This window comes from Peromyscus eremicus, chromosome 5 (genome assembly GCF_949786415.1).
Source record: "Peromyscus eremicus chromosome 5, PerEre_H2_v1, whole genome shotgun sequence".
Taxonomy (NCBI): domain Eukaryota; kingdom Metazoa; phylum Chordata; class Mammalia; order Rodentia; family Cricetidae; genus Peromyscus; species Peromyscus eremicus.
In genome coordinates this window covers 105,226,747-105,244,251 of record NC_081420.1, presented here as the reverse complement: position 1 = coordinate 105,244,251, position 17,505 = coordinate 105,226,747, and the positions used below count along the sequence as shown (strand labels likewise).

General features: G+C 45.5%; 1 long non-coding RNA gene across 1 annotated transcript; it reads left to right on the top strand.

Moving 5' to 3' along the window:
• Window positions 1–3,205: 3,205 nt before the first annotated feature.
• Window positions 3,206–12,524, top strand: LOC131910731 (uncharacterized). The gene is made up of 3 exons (XR_009379203.1): window positions 3,206–3,419; window positions 11,769–11,859; window positions 12,355–12,524. It is a non-coding gene; the product is annotated as an uncharacterized LOC131910731 (long non-coding RNA).
• The last annotated feature ends 4,981 nt before the right edge of the window (window positions 12,525–17,505 follow it).

Sequence of the window (17,505 nt, the reverse complement as noted above, 5' to 3'; positions counted from 1 at the left end):
AACACCACAAAAGCTAGATCACTTATAAGAACATCAACACGAGCTTCACTTTTAATAAGTAACTGAAAATAACACAAATACTACCGTGAGAATAAACTAATTTGGGCAATGCCCTGAATACTAAAGAAAATATCAGTACACTCAAAACCACAGGCTAAAGTCATAGTAACCATACTTGGTCAAAAGGTCTTTGGGCATCTGCAGATGTGAAGTTGTCAAGTTTTGTACTTTCATATGCACTTCTATAAATAGCACGGGTTGTGCTCTAATAAGTACCCCGAGCCTGAGTCAGCCTGGAGAGCCAGAGAGGGCAGAAGGTGATCCGCGTACCCCTCTTCTAGTGTCCTCTAGCCTCCACTTGCACAGCATCACCACTGTGTGCAGATGAGCGGCAAAGTTTGAGAACAATAGGGGCAACAGTAGCTCTACTGTCCTTCCCCTTCCGTCCAGCAGTGTATCCTGTGGACACTGATCCTTGTGTGAGCTTGCCATACCCACTGTTCTCCCCACTCAGGAGCATCGCTGGTCTCATCCACGCTGATGTGCCGGGAGTGAAGTTGGTGGGTGATGAGCTGCAGTCCCCGGAGCCCACTCCTGTGTGGAGGGTAAACCCTGAAGTGGGCACAGCAATGTAGGAAGCACCTGAGCGCTTCCCACAGACCAGCACAGTGCCACTAGGCTTGCCCCAGTGAACAGGTGATGTTGAGCCTGCAAATCCTAGTCGAGCGGTGCTACCACTAGCAGGCTGGCCAGCTAGTGAGGTGAGGCCAATTGCTGCTGTTGACGTGGATGGATTCCTCAGAAAGACACAGCCGTTAGGCCGAGGCCCATTTAGCAGTGCAGGGGTGGACTGAGAGGTAGCTCCAGTATGGTTGCAAACCTTAAGAGGCCCCCAAACTGACTGGGGAAGCAGACTGTTGGAGACATGGTCAGCAGCAGGGGAAGAGTGCAAGATGACAGCTTTAGAAGGAGGGGTGGTATCCATGAACTCCAAGTCCATGGCAGCATGAGAAGGTGTTATTGATGCTATGGCAGGAAGAGCTGGGTCCAGCCCAGGTTGAGTCCAAACACCAGGATCACCAGAGGGAGACACTCCCTGCTTCCACCCATTGGTAGGCCTAGGAGTGTACAGATTGTTCCCAATGGGGGTGTGGCAAGGGACCCGGAGTGTGAGTGGGCCAGTGGACACTGCAGCGTTTGCAGCCAGCCTCTGCTGCATATAGCCATGGCTAGGAGCAAATGGCAAACAGCTACCACTGCTGACTGTGGGTGAGCTCAGAATAGCTGCCTCAGATGGGGGTGTGGTATCCATGTCCATCACTGCAGGCCCTGAAGATGGCTCCCAGCTCATGTCTTCACAGGCATGGGATGCCATGGTAGACACTGTAGGAGGGTTCCTGAGGGAAGGGGCTAGAGAAGTAGCAGGGAAGGGGAGGGGAGGGTGACCAGCTATGCTCATTGGGGCTGGGGACACCCTCCTGCAGGAGGGGAGGTTGAAAGACAAAGGTTCAGGACCAGGCCTGGGGAGATGAGAAATGGCAGAAGCCAAAGCTGTTTTCAAATCAGCCGGGCCTTTCTTTGCATCTGGTGGAGTCTCCACACTGGGCCTGGCCCTACAGGGAGGAAGAGGCTCAGAGGAGAGAGCTGAAGGAGAAATGGGGATTGTGGGTATATTTGCTGTGAGGGGAGGTGAAGGGACAGATGGGATTGGGGGCCCAGCAGCCTGGCATAAGAAGGGAATCAGGGCAGGAGGACCAGGGCTGGAAATCCCATCAGTGGGCAGGGACAGAAAGCCTGCAGGCCCTGAAGCAGGTGGGAGGCTGGGCAGGACAGGCAGAGGGGCAATGTGGACTGACACCATCTGGTTTTCAGGCTGTAAGGCATCTGCTTTACCATCTGAGATCTGGGTGGCTTGACCCTTCACGCTCTTCATGCTGTCTGATTCTTTCTCTGTGTCAATACGTGGAATCTTGGGAGGTGGGGGCAGGTCACCTCGATCCCAGGGTAGTTGTAGGAGCCCTGAGAGTGGCAGCTGCAGCTCTGGTGTGGCTGCTTTTCTCTTGTAGGGTCTTTTTAATGCAGGCACAGGAGTAGCAGGGCTCCCTGGTGTACTAGTCTGAGGCTGGGAATCTGTAGAGCCTGGAAGACGATTTACCTCCAGTTCTTTATTAGGAAAGGACTCCCAATGTGAGGAGCAGCTGGCTGAGGCTCGTGTCAGGCACCCCAGTACATCCTCATCAGAGCATCCATGAGTGGCGATCACTCCAGCAGGGCTATGAGAGCTGGGGGAGCTAAGGCCACAGGAGAACTCCCTGGAAGATACTAGGGCGGTCACTTCCGCAGAGGTGTCGTGGGGGCACTGATTTCCTACTTGAGGTCTATAAGGTAGCGTTATAGAAACCATAGTTGACTTGGCCCCTAAGGTCATAGATGGTGCTGCTTGCCCAAGGATGCTGGACGGACCCCTTTCCTTACCACCTTGGCCTTCTGTCTCCTCCGGGAACCACCAGCCATTTTCTTCCTCTTCCTCTTCCTCCTCTCTCTTCTCCTCTCCCTCCTCTTCCTCTGGTTCTTCCTTTTCCATCTGTTCCCCCTTCTGCTGTTCCTCTTCCTTTTCTTCCTCCCCTTTCTCTCCTTCCTCCTTCTCCTCCTCCGTTTTCACTTCCTTCCCCTTCTCCTCCCTTCTGTTTTTAAATTCTTCTTTGGCTTCTGGCTCAGTTTCGTTTGAGCAAGGAAGAGGCAGAGGGTCCAACGTCCAAGCCTCTTCAGTCTGGACCACCCATGCTGGCCAGGCAGTGGGGAAAGGATTTTGCTCCAGACGAGGGATTTTCATGGTTCTCAAGGGCCAGAACATCTCGAAGTTGTACTGCCTTCTGGGGCGCTGTAGTGGCCAGTGGACCAGAGCGAACACTGGAGGTGGGATTTGGGCAGATTTTCCTTGGCTGTAACAACCTAACGATGCAGGCCAGGCAGGGGCAGTGCCAGGCTACAGGATGTGGAGGGCGATGATCTGGAGTGGCTGGATGCAGGGTGGGCAGCTGAGCCGTGAGGAAAACTTTCTCACTTAGGGCGGTTACTGCGCTACTTAGAGATCCGCCCAACTGCCAAACCAAAGAGTGAGCAGATTCCAGCTACTCTGGATCCAGGCAAACTCTGGCCCTTGTGACATCAGGCCAGAACGTATGACAGATAGAGCGCACGCGGGTTCGGTGGGTTCGGAAGGGAGGCAGAAGAATCGGCAAGTGTCGAGAGGCTCCACACCTCTAAGGGTGAACACAGATTACCTTACTAGCTCCGACACTTCTGATGCTCTTCCACGTGTTGGCACACAAGATGCCACACAGTTTGGGTTTTTCGAGAACTGTGGTATGTTACATCAGAGATCTGGGACCTTAGACAGAAAAAGGACTGATGGGCAGGTGAGTCAGAGCCTGACAGACCTCGTAGGGTCTTTGCGATGTCTCTGGGTAGCATTGAACCACAACCACCTTCTCAGAGGCCCCCTTGACGGCATTGGCTGTGTGAAGTTTCTAGTGTCCAAGGGAGATCATGAGGCCCTAAGCTGACTGGGTGCTGCAACCCAGCATCCCACTGGCACGCAGCTTCTGGTCACTTCTTTTTGTTCATGTGATAAAGCCACACTAAAGACCAACATACTTCCTCAGTTCACACAGAGGCTAAGGTGACTCCCTGGACCTCCTTGTCCCATCTGAACCCCATGTTGCCATATTCTCTTAGGTTGTTCTATGCTCTGAGCACCAACCCATCTAGAATGAGCACAGGCACTGCCTAGGAGGAGGTCAACACCTATGTTGACGGAGTTCTAGACTAGAGTCTCCTGGGAAGATGTGGGGCAGCAATGGTAGGCAGACGTCCTCTCCTTTGTTGTTGGCTGTTTTTTACTCTTTTGGCTCTTCTACTATTTTGGGGGGCCCGCCACCCAGCTCCCAAATAAATCACACATGGGGTCTTCTTATTACTTAAAAATGCCCGGCCTTAGCTTGGCTTGTTTCTAGCCAGCTTTTCTTAACTTATAATTAATCCCATCCACCTTTTGCCTCTGGGCTTTTACCTTTCTCTATTTCTGTAAATCTTACTTCCACTCTTACTCCATGGCTGACTGGGTGGCTGGCCCCTAGCATCCTCCTCTCTTTGTTCTCTTGCTCCTTTTTTACCTCCCAGATTTCTATTTATTCTCACTGCCTGCCAGCCCCACCTACCTTTACTCCTGCCTTGCTATTGGCCATTCAGCTCTTCATTAGACCATCAGGTGTTTTAGACAGGCAAAGAATCACAGTTTCACAGAGTTAAACAAATGCAACATAAAAAAAAAATGCAACACATCTTTGAATCATTAAAGCAAATGTTCCACAGCATAAACAAAAGTAACACATCTTAAAATAATATTCTCCAACTCTCTTTCTTTTAAAAGTGAGCCTGGGAGCCTGGATGTCAACTAGAGACAGAAAACCAAGTTGTCTTTTCTCAACCCTCCCACCTGCTCACTATTACCCCCCTCAGCATTTTGAAGCAACTCCTCCCTGTTTTCTGATGCCAGTGGTGGGTGGCCTGTGATGATTGGTTTTGTTCTCTTGCCAGGAACATCTTCGTGTTGTTTCTTCTCCTTTTTTAATTTGTTCTGTTTGTCTTTGGAGTTCTGATATTTCACCAGAATGTGTATCGGTGAAGGTCATTTTCCAGTAAACGTGCTCAGTGTGTGGTGGGTCCCTTCCACCCTCCAAATCATATCTATGTAGGTAATCAGAGTTGTTGAGAGTTCAAGAGCTATGTCGTAAGTCAACATTCCACATTGCTCTCCTTCCTTCCTCTGGATCTTTTCACTCCTTTCAGAGATGTTCACTGAGTCTTGGAAAGGGTGACATAGATGTCTCTGTTGTAGCTGGACATTAAACTATCACTCGGTCTCAGAACTTTGATTGATTATGAAGTTTCACATTTTAATATCATCTTGTAAAGTTCCGTAGAAAGTCCCCTGTTCACTTGAAATGCCATTTGTAGATTCAGAACTCAATTCTGAATTGAACAGCCGTCTCTATGGTAATAATTTCACACTTGGGAATACAGCATATTTCTCAACTCATTTAGGTTTTCCTTTGATATCCATTAACCAGATTTCATAATTTTGCCGTGAACTTTGTCTTTCAGTAGGTTTATTCTTAGACACCTGGTAGTCTCTACATTATTCTAAGGTCAGTGTTCTCACTGTTCTCTGTGGGCATGTGGAGCACTGGTGTTTGGTCTCTGGGAATCTTAATCACTCATCCGGTCCTATTGTGGCTGCAGATTCTTCTGTGTTTCCTATAAGGAGGCTTATGTTATACAGGAGCAAGCCTTGTTTCCCTGTCCCAATCTGTACACACCTGGGTTTTCTTGTCACATTTTACTGAGATTTCAATTTAAAAGAAGCAAGAACCATCAGGATTTCTAAACAAAGTCTTCACCAAGAAATGCAATGTTTGTTGAAGATTTGGGTAGATACCTATTATTAAAATCAAATTGCCTAGTTTGTTAAAGAGTTTTCCAAAAATAATTAGTGATCATTACCAAATAGTTTTTCTGCAGTTTATGACAGATTTCCCCCTGTAAATACAGTATAACAAATATACTGATGGGATTTAAAGAGAACCCATGTTTTCATTCCTTAGCATGCTGCTTCACCATGATATGTTGCTTTCTTGCGTATTGCTTAATTCAGTGTACCAATATCTTATTGAGAATTTTTATCACTATATTCAAACTAAGGAAAGCCTATGTTTAATATTATTCTAAAGTCCCACTTCAAGATGACAGCCCTATCAGAAAATGCAGCATGCCAGAGAGCCTCTAAAAGAAAAACATATGAAAAGAGAGGCTAGTGGAACTGAATTTAAACTCTAGAAATTAATTTGGCACGTGGATGTGTTAGCATTTGACTAAAATGTCATTAAAATGATCATTGGGAAAACAGGAATTATTGAATAAAGTAGTAAATCAGGTGATGACATGGATCAGTCAAATAACTAATGGTTGGGACACAAGTCTAGATCCTTGCTTCGCAATGCAGCCCCAAGTCACTCACACAAATCAAATGACTTAAATTGCAGCAAATGAAATAATGAAAGTATAAGATGAAAATCAGACTTTATATTTTTTAGTCAAGTTTTGTAAGCTGCTGTAATGGTTGGTTTTAAGGTCCAGTTAGATTCACAAATCAGTATCACCTGAGTAAGGACTGTCACCTGAAGAATTGTCCCGATTGACTTAATTGATGTGTGAAGACCAACCCCCAAGTGTGGGAAGCAGCTTGAGGTAGCAGCCAGGATAAAAGTGTGTGCTGCCAAGTTGATTCATCCCGCTGTTGCCATCTCTTCACTGACATCAGAACCAGTGTTTCCCCACTTCCACCATTGTCTAAAACACAGCAGCTCTCCAGGAACCTTCCAAGTTTTCAGCACCAGATTGGAACTTCTGTAGCACCCAGCCTTGAGGACCAGACAACTACCTGTTTTCAGCCTCTCTGGTGTAAGGCAACCATTGCTACTATTTTTATGTAAGCTGGTTTAATAAATAATGTATATATAACACTAATATATATATTATATTATATGTTATATAATATATTATATTATATTTATATTAATATATTATTATATTATATATTAATAATATATTATTAATATATTATTAATATAATTAATTAATATATTACTATATTATATATAATATAGTAATATATATATTAATCACTATCAATCCTGTTCCTCTAGAGAACACTAATACAGATACTTTTTTCAAGGAAATAAACAATTTTTTTCTCAGCTTTCCGATTTTCTTATTTTTGAGACAATGTTTATGTATCTCAGGCTGGCCTCAAACTCACTATGCCTTGACCTTCTGATCCTATTGCCTGTACCTCTCAAATGCTGAGACTTCAGGCATGCATCACTGTACTTGGCTTTTGCGATGCTAATGCTAGAACCCAGGGTGCTGGGTTTGTTTCACAAGCTCTTGACAACTGAGCTCATCTGAGCCCAAACTTTCTATACTAACAGCTGCAGTGTTTCAAAAGAGAAATGTCCCCCATAGGCTCAGGCATTTGAACCCTTGGTGTCCAGTTTGCACTGGAGCCAGGTGGCACTGTTTTGGGACACTTTGGAAATGTGACTTCAATGAAGGAAGTACATCACTGGGAGTGGGCTTTGAGAGTTTAGCCCTTCATGTCATTTCCAGCTCAACCTCTGCCTTGTGCTTGCATTTGAAGATGTGATCTCTCAGCTTCCCACCCCTGCCACCATGCCTGGCACCCGCGGCCAGGCCACCTCAACATAATGGACCCTTATTTGAAACCATGAGCCAAAAGAAACTCTCTATTCCATACATTACTTTTGGTCATGGTGTTTTATCACAGCAACAGAAAAGTAATTAGTACAATAGCATAAAGGCTCTATATTTTCCCATGTGATTTTAAGAAGCTATTTTTTACCTTTGCAGTATTTTCCACTGTTTTGTGTGTGTGTGTGTGTGTGTGTGTGTGTGTGTGTGAGAGAGAGAGAGAGAGAGAGAGAGAGAGAGAGAGAGAGAGAGAGAGAGAGAGAGAGAGAGAGAATCCCCCTATCTTTCTGTAGTCACTTCCCAAGTGCTGGAATCACAGACTATCATATACATTCCATACCTGACCCCACTGTGGTTTTAGATTCATCATTCTGTCTTCCAATTTCTAACTGAGTGATGTTTATTTCTGAAGTTACAATGCTAGAGGAACAACAGTCTTATTAAATAAGAAACACAGAGCCAAATGCAGAGTTAAAAGCCCAAGAGGTCAGAGCAGTAGCTAAGAGCTGATACTAAAAAACCTTTCTTACCCTTTGCTGCCGCTACAGTCCTTCTCCTCAGAAAGAGACCTACTTCCTGTGTATCTGTCTTTTTATTGACTTTCTGTTCTGCCTTCTCATTAGTTGTAAACCCAACCACATGATCTCCTCGTCACTGCCTGTCTATACATACGTCCAGGTCTTCTATGGTTGGTATTGAGATTAAAGGTGTGTGTCTCCATGTTGCCTGTATCCCCCAGGCAACTTTATTTATTAACATACAAATAAAATCACATTTCAGTACAAATAAAATATCACCATATTTCCCACTTTCTATTTTTTTTTTTTTTTCGAGACAGGGTTTCTCTGTGTAGCTTTGCGCCTTTCCTGGAACTCACTTGGTAGCCCAGGCTGGCCTCGAACTCACAGAGATCCGCCTGGCTCTGCCTCCCGAGTGCTGGGATTAAAGGCGTGCACCACCACCCCCTGGCCCACTTTCTATTTTAATAAAAAGAAAAAAGGAAAAAAGTTATAACTAATATAAGAAAAACTATATCCAATAAGTATATATAATATATACAGTCAAGAATTACATTAACGATGTCTAGTTCATTAACATTTGACAGATTCAGATGAAAAACTCCATTAATATATAACGATGTCCAGTCCAGTAACATTTGATAAATTCAGACAAAAAATTTTCATTACTTATCCTATTTAAAACAAGTAGTTCCTTTTTAACAGTAGATTCAATAATTGACCTGTTTATCTTATCATATCCATATTCTCTCTTTTTTCTTTTCATAATAGATTCAATAATCTACCTTTGTCATTTTTATATCTTCCCCATTTTCTTTTTAAGAATAGAGTCAATGATCTACCCATTTATTCTATTATTTCCTTATCTTTTTTCTCAGAGTAGATTCAATGATCTACCTCATATCTATATTCTATTTTTTTTCTTTTTCTTTTTTTTTAAACAAAAACTCTGAATCTAATCTCCTTGTTCAGATTTTTTCCTGATCATTAACAATTAACAACTTGTAACCAACCATCATAAACAATGACAATTATCCATAAGTCATTGAACGACCAAAAAACACCTACCCTACCTCTTGGGAATATGGGCATGGTTTTCTTAAAATTACTTCCTGCTTTCTGGGGGCGAAGACATCTTTAGGGAATCCTTAAAAGAAAATTTTGGGGTTAATTGTCAAGTCCTGTATCATTTGTCCAGTCACTGCATAATGAGAAGGTGCAGGGCTTGTTTCAAGTCCTTGTTCGAGTTGTCTATGAATCTGGATCATCTCAGCTAGCCATCTCGAAATTGTCCTGAGCAGTTTGTAGTCCAAAGTCAATCTTTCCGTGGTGTTAACGGCTTTATCATAGTCCATGTGGAGTCATCTTTGTAGGGTCCCGTAATCCTTTTGAAGATTTCAAAGTTGCTGTTAGGCATGGTCATGGTTCCCTGCAGAATTTTTTTTTTTTTTTTTTTTTGGTGCCTCCTCTGTGGTTTGGAGCAATCACAGTCTGATAAATGTCTGTCTCTCAGAACCATGAATATTCTTCCCTAGAAGAGAAAATCTTCACAGCAATTTCTTCCCACCATTTGTCTTGCCAAACTTTTCCAAACTGACCTTTGCCGATGCTTTCTTGTAACACCATGGTCCTGGCAATTCTTCCCTGAACAAGCAGCAGCAGTAAACCCTTCATCCCAGGTAGCAGCATCACCTCAGTCACCAACAGGATGAGAAGGAGCCAGCAACTCAAAGGAGCAGCCGCTGCTTCCATGGTCCCACCACCACTGTTTGAGGCTGGGCCCCAGCCGAAGCTTCTTCTAAGCAAGCCTCAAACTCAGGATCCTCCTGCCTCTGCCTCCTTCAGTAAATCCAACCAGTGTGCCACCACAACCAGCTGAGGTAGCTCAAGTCTGAGCTGGGCCTGAAAGGCCACAGGCAAGCGGCTTTTTCCTGAATTCGTACCACGAACTTTGGCCGCCAGATATAGCATGAATCTTAAAGGTTCTTATTAATAAAATCAAACCTGAGGCCAGGTATTGGGGTGAATGCTGAAAGATCAGAGAAGCAGAACAAGCCAGAGCTTCCTCACCTCGCCAGTTTTTCAGGTGATCCTGTTTCCTCAGACTGGATGCCTCTGAGTCCTCATCCAGAATGAATCTCAGCTGAACTGCTACTCAAAGGCCTAAAAGCTTAACCAGCTCTAGCCCTGGTCTTCACACCTTATATACCTTTCTGTTTTCTGCCATCACTTCCTGGGATTAAAGGCGTGAGTCACCATGCCTGGCTATTTCCAGTGTGGCCTTAACTCACAGAGATCCATGACTCCAGAAGGCTAGGATTAAAGGTGTTAGTGCCACCATTTTCTACCCTCTGTATCTAGTGGCTGTTCTATTCTCTGACCCCAGATAAGTTTATTAGGGTGCACAGCATTTTGGAGAACACAATACCACCACAAGATCAACCTATGTTTTGTTCACCAGAGTGTAGCAACTAAGATTTTAAGCTCATAGGAGGAAGCTGCAGGAGGGGAATCCCTGACCAGCCAGGCAAGCCTACTTGGCAATCTCCAGACTGGTGAGAGACCAAGTCTCAAAATATATGGTTAAATAGCATTCCTGCAAAATGGTCTCCAGCTACATGCACATACAGGTGTACCTGGACACATCCAAGCGTGTACATAGAAAACAAAACGAAACAGGGTAACCTTTGTGTTTGTGCATGAGCTCTGAGAAGTGGATGATCACAGGGTGTGACTGGAGAAAGAATTCGATCTCCTGGTAGTTAAGAGGGAAAACTCAGTAAGAACTGCTGTTGAGCTTGTACTCCATTTACCATGTCTTCAGAAAAGCACATTCTTTCCGTCTATGCATAGGCTGGGTACATCTCATGCAAGGGTCTTTTTTCTTTTCTTTTTTTTTTTTTTTTAGCACATAGATTTTATTTAAAAGACTTTTTTTCACATATTATACCTTTTTCATTAGTAATGAATACAATGTATGATACCATATTCTTTCTTCTATTCTGAAATAGTCTTTGTAATTTGACTGCAATTATTTTATTTATTTATAGATTTATTTTAATCCTGATCACAGTTTCCATTCCCTTCTCTTCTCCCAGTTCCTCTTCCCCTACGTCCCCTCTGCCACCCCTTAACCCACTCCTCCTCAGTTTCTATTCAGAAAAGGGCAGGCTTCCTGTGGATATCAACCAAACATGTCATATCAAGTTGCAGTAAGACTAAGTACCTCCTCTCGTATTAAGGTATTAAGGCCGGACAAGGCAATCCAGTATGAGGAACAGGGTCTCAACAGCCAACAAAAGAGTCAGAGATGGCCCCTAGTCCCACTGTTAGGAGTCCCACATGAAGACTAATCTACACAACTGTAACATATATGCAGAGGGTCTCAGTCAATCCCATGCAGGCTTGCAAGGGTCGTTCTTAAGGGAGAGAAAAATGAGAGAAATCTTTCTAGGTTTCCTGGCTTGCGTCATCGGGGAGTGGCAGGAGAAAGGCAAAAAGGCCTTCTCACTGCTCCTCTGTCTTCTCAAAGTTCAGAGTGCCATGCTATGTGGTAGTGGGTCCTGAAGCCCTATCCTTACGTATGCCCGTGTACAGGGAGACAGAGGGCAGGGGAGACAGAAAGAGAAGTGATGAGTGCTGAGGTCCAAGCACTCACCCTGAATGTGGCACTCAGGAATGGGTCCTGTGAAACGTCAGAAGGATGAGTTTCTGGAAAAGTCAACAGCAAAGTCGCAGGCCTGTGGAGGAGCAGAAGCTTGGTGGGGTTCGAGATGAGCACTCTCGGATTTGCAGGCCAGTGATGTATCCAGACAGTGCTTGAATGTTTTTGATGCTCTAGCTTCAGTGTGTCATCAGGGCCAGCAAGCAAAGCCTCGGGTCTCACCGCTGCCGTTTCTGAATGTTTTCTCTCTTTAGATCAGAAGGGTATAGACCATAAAATCCAGCGTTCCTTTTAATACAGAACATCAGTCTCGCCCAAGTGAAGTGTATAAAATCTGGTAATGAGGTACGATAAATCTACTTTCTGTGAAGATCTGGGGTCCATAATCCCACATTTAATTAACATGCCTGAGACAGCACAGAGCCACTTGGTTTCAGCCCAGTTCTCTCTGGAGTGCACACCATCGTTCACCTGCTCCCTGTTGGCACACCTAGGGCTGTCCGAGAGCATATGCGGGAACAGAACTGGCTCAGACAGAGCCCTGAGACTGGGAACAGCATCCTTCTCTCTGCTCTCAGCTTTGAGCTGCTGAAATGTTAGGATCTCTCAGCCTCAAGACTGGGCAGTAGAAAAACAGGAAAGATGTTCAGAATCTGCATGAACCCAAATCAGGGCGGGGTAATTCCATGGGTCTCTCGATGCTGCAGTAGCCTAACTAGCATCTCCCAGGGATAAAGATGGAGTTTAAGGAAGGAAAACCAAAACCTTCCCTAGATGGCTGAACACCACCCCTGAGCTTTCCTGACTTCTTGCTCTTGCTCTCTCTCACTCTCTTTCCAGAGATCGTTTTCCCCCTGAGGATGTCCCATGGTGGATGGACTATCTACAGTGCCCACTGCATATTCCAGCAGTATAGTTGAGAGGGTAAGATGGGAGTCAGCTGTCAGCCAAGGGACCACTCCTACTAAAGCTGGCCATGCAGGGAGGTGGAGGAGCTCATAAAAGCAGAGTGAGTGTGTGGAAGGCACAGCAGAGCCAGCAAGCCATGCTGTGCATCCTACTCCTTCCAAGACCAGCTCTGTGCACTAGAAGAAGAGGTTTGAGTTTGGGTGTTTATTCTTCTATGTTAAGCCGAATACCACTTGGTTTTACTTTGCTGTTTTTGTTTTGTTGTGTTGTGTTTTTAATAAAGTGTGCCTCAGTCCCTAATATGATTTTGATCTAGACTTCTCTATACTTTTTACCACATCTAGGAGTGTACAAGTTGTTGGTAAACATCTATTAACAAGGATGGAAAGAATAATTCATCCTTGGGGTTCTATCCTCACTAAGAGGAGCATATAGAGGCTCTTCCAGTGTGACAAGTAGGGAGGCCAGGGACCCACCCACGAGCACCAGTGCAGAGAGAGACTGCACCCAGCCAACCAGGCTAAGGCCTGGACATCCAAACAGTCCCCTCCTCAAATGGACATGCTGAGATTCCAACCTCAAAATGACAGTGTTAGTGGGTGACTGGTTAGGATCTCTCAGCCTCAAGACTGGGCAGACCTAACTGGGTCCTAAGAGAAGAATGCTCATGAATGACAGTGAGGCCTGAAATAGTAGTCTTGATTGTCAACCTGACAGAGTTGAAAGTCACCTAAGTGACAAATCTCTGGGCGTGTGTGAGGGCATTTCCACAGAAGTTTAACTGGGATGTGGAGAGCTCCCTTAGAAGTGAAAGATGCCATTCCACAGGTCCAAGATTAAACAAGAAGGAGAAACTGATTGGAGTTCCAGCATTCGTTGCTCCCTGATTCCTGACTGGGGACACAGTGTGATCAGCTGCCTCTAGCTCCTGATGCCATGACTTTACCTACCATGGCAGACTGTACCCTTAACTGTGAGCCAAAATAAATCCTTCCTGAGGAGTTTTCCTCGGGTATTTTGTCACAGCAAGGAGAAAAGTCACTAATATAAGGCCCTTGAGAAAGCAGCCCCAGAGATGTCTCTTGTTGCTTCTACTGTGTCTGAACATTTCAGGACTCTAAAGTAGGAAGCAGTCCTCAGCCCACCCCAGCCATGCTAGATCTCTCTGACCATGAACCTCCAGACCCAGAACTGAAGGAATAAACATCTGGTGTTCAAAAGCCACCCAGCCTATGGTATTTTATACAGTGGCCCAAGTGGTCTGAGCCTACCATAGCCCAGTACAAAGTCACCATTCACCTCTTAGGACAGGCAAAGGCCTTGGAGCCCCCACTCCCGAAGTCCCATAACTTCTCTAGGCTTCTGTTTCTCTTTCTTGCTGTGTACTGTATTTTTAATACAACACTGTACAGCCCAGCTAATCAACTCAGAGCTGGGCATGTGGCTTGTCCAGTTTTCCAGCCCCTCCTCATGTCCATGCTTTCAAACATTTGTGTTGGGAAATCTCTGTTCTATGCCGACACAGTCTAGTTTTGTAAACAAGTCAGTAAGGACCCAAACTGTTGATGAATTAGGTAGATTCTAGATTTGGTTCTGATATCTATTGGACATCAGTTTCTTGGTCTTTGAAGAAAGTTCCAGCTTCATCACTCTGAAAGGGACCTCCATCTGACATGGCAGCGATGTCTCTTATCAGAGAAGGTTTGGGGAGGCAGCAACCCACGCATCAGCACATGAGCATTATAGTAGTTCTGAGGTGCTGTAGAGATGAGGGCCACTCTGCACACACACTGTCATGGTTAATCTTGACTGTCAGCTTGACCTGGAAATAAATCTCTGGGTGTGTCTGCAAAGAAGTTTCTAGGCTGGATTAAAAAGAGTGAGTAGCCCGATTCCATGGGCTGGGATACCCAGCTAAATTAAAAAAAAAAAAAAAAAAAAAAAAAAGGTAGCTAAGCAACAGCATTCATCACTCTCTGCTTCCTGACTGGGGATAAATTTCAGGTAGCTGTCACAAGCTCCTGCCGCCATGACTTTCCCATCATGATGGACTGTGAGCCCAACTAATCCCTTCCTCCCTGAGGTTGGTTTTGTGAAATATTCTGTCACAGCAAGAAGATAAGTCACTAAGACACCCAAGCACACAAGTATCAAATAACAGGGAGGCACCTGAAGCAGCCAGGCATGGACTTCCCAGATGACTCTGAGAAGCAGCAAGAATGTACCCACAGGACAGGTAGATGCCTTCAAAATCAGAAACTTCTCTTGACAGGAACAGCCCAGGCCAGGTGTTGTCTCATTTTATCTTAATGCATCCAGGGACTGACTTAGCTCCTTAGCCAGTGAGAATATAGCCATTGACACCAGGAAGTCTGAGCTACCTTCCCTGCTCCACTTCCTCCAAGGAGACCCACTCCCGATCAGTGTCTCGACCCTTTGGTCCCAATTTCAAATAACGAGGGATGTTTCTGTGGCCTCCTCACAAACAGCTTGTAGTCTCAAATCAGAACGGATGCTCTGAGGCATGCTGGGAGTTCTGCCAGTTTGGAGGAGGGGTAGATAATTAAGGAAATCATGGTGAATTAAGCTTTCTGCAACGAAGCGCAAACATCTTTTCACAAACAGCAGCACCCTGTTAGCTTATGTTTTGCCAGAGAGAGAGGCAGGGTCTATCTGCTGGGTTTTCAGCCTGGTAAAACACATCTGGCTAGGGAGCCAAATATTTAAGGGTCATTAAAATCCCAGACTCCTTTTGCCAAGAACTTTTCTTCTTTGTTATTCAAGTGCAGAGCAGTTATGGAAAATGCATTCCATATGGTTTGTGAGGCATTCCTGTTTACTCCATCAAACCACGGCTTTGAAAGAGCTTTTTGATGTCAAAGATGTGTTCAGATTTTATAGACTCCCCCAATGCAGCTTTTAAAGCATCTCCCTTTGAACCCCAAACATTTGCCAAGAGTAAACAGAACCAAAACCATGAGGGGTCAAGGGCTTTGTTGCAAACAAAGACCTCAGCTTGATCTGGGGCTTCCAGAGGTTTGAGGCCCCACCCCAAAAAGCTCCACAAAAGATCATGTTTCCCACATAGGTTACATGAAAATAAATACTTTAATGTATTCATATTTTATTAATAACGTAACACCCCCACCCACCACCTCCCACCAAGAAGCAGGGACGGAAGACAGTCACGCACTTAAACTATTAACAGAACTTTGGGAAGTTGAAGAAAAATGTGCCTTTAAGTCAAAAAGCAAAGTTTATTTATAAATTCTTTGCAGCGAGGGTTTCTCAGCTGTAACAGACAAAGCAAACAGGCACAGACCTGGGAAGATCTTGAAGCCCTGGAGGAGCACACAGACCCTCCAGGGCTCACAGGACAGAGAGGGTATTTGAGAAGAGTTCCTTTTGACAGATGGGGAAACTGAGGACCAGAGCTCAGCACTGGCTGACAGCCGGATCCAGGACTTGAAGCTCCCAACCAGCTCTCTTTGTTCCCTCCCCACCCCCTCCTCCCGCTTCTCCAGCTCTGTGTCTTCCTTGACCTTGGAGGCACCCTCCACCACATGTCTCTTCTGTCCCTTAAGTTCTTTCTCCACTCAGCTTCGGTCAGGCCATGTCAAGGATGTGCTGATTCCCTGAGTGTCCAAGCCGTCCACCTGTTGCACTACCACAGCACTGCTCCCCTTCCTAACCTAGCCACTCTTCTCCAATGCCAAAGTCTCCCAGCTCACTCTATCCCACCCACTCTGCTCTCCAGCCCGAGTTCACATAACTTATGGCCTAGCCAAGACCTTTGCACTGAATGCCTTTCCATCTCCTTTGCTTCTCTGCACAGTGTATCTTTCAGTTTAGCCCAAGCAGCCTATCTCCAAGGACGTCTGTGGCTAATGAATGGAAAGAATGTCTGCAAGGCCATCAGGGACTCCTATGTACAGTTACTGGCTGAACACACCCTACACACACAAACTGGGCAGAGAGCTTCAGGAAGTCCAGCAAATGGGCCATACATCATTCCCTGCTGCAACCCTGGAGCGCAGCACAGTGCTCAGCTGTAATAGGCACTTGGAAGCATAGCTCACTAAGATACCTATTTCCTAGCCTGTGCTCCTTCTATTCACAGGAAACGAAAAAGAAAACAAAGATGGAAGGAATGTGGAGAGAGGGAAAAAAGGGGGGCAGAGAAAAGAAAGAGGTGGGGAGGGAAAAGGCTCACTGTGTTTAGAACCTAAATAGACCTTGCTTTTTCCACATCTTCCTGGAGCAGGCTTCCCTCACCTGCTGAGGCGCTGACTCCTTCAGCTCGCTTGCCAACCTGTTCTCAGGTCTCCTGGCTACTCTTAGATTCCAGGGTCTTCAGAGGAAGTCTGGAAACTTAACTAGGACCATAAAACCTCAACTTACAAGTAACAAAAAGCTTTAGTGGTGGGAACTGAGGCAGTTATCTGACATGAGAGGGGCCCAGGAACGGGTGGAAACTGCAAGTCTTTCTGGAGATTGCACAGCGCCCAGTGTGCCTCCTGAAACTATCGGGATTGGCTTCTGAACGTGCATGCGCCTTAGCTTTGGCTTCTGAAACCTCATGCGCCATCTTGTCATTTGACTTCAGATCTCAGGTGCCTCCCTTGAACTTGGCTCCTTCAGATCTCAGGTGCCTCCCTTGAAAGTTCATGTCTGCACTTTTCAGTTATATTTTTATGATGAGTGTAGAAGGAAGCTCCTGGAGATGCGCCTGGGACCCATTGGGGTGACAAGGTCAGCCACGCCCTTTCTTCTGGGAGGCTCTGTTGGAGGCAGGGCGATCCCCGTCAAGATCCTGAAGAGTGGAAGGGTTTCTTCCTGTTGTCGTTCTACAGACGTGTTTGAGAAGCTCATGTGTTCCAAGACCCTTTCTGGGATCCCACAGAAATGAAGACTAGTCTGGCTCTCAAGGGAAAGGAAGGCAGTAGGCAAATTGCTGCAGAACATTTTCTCAGGGGTTGGCTGCTGTCTAGAGAAGGTCATACGCTAGCATATGGAACACTTTTCAAGCAAGCATGCTGGAAAAAGCCTTCCTGGGCACCCCTGGAGGTGGGGCCAGCTGGT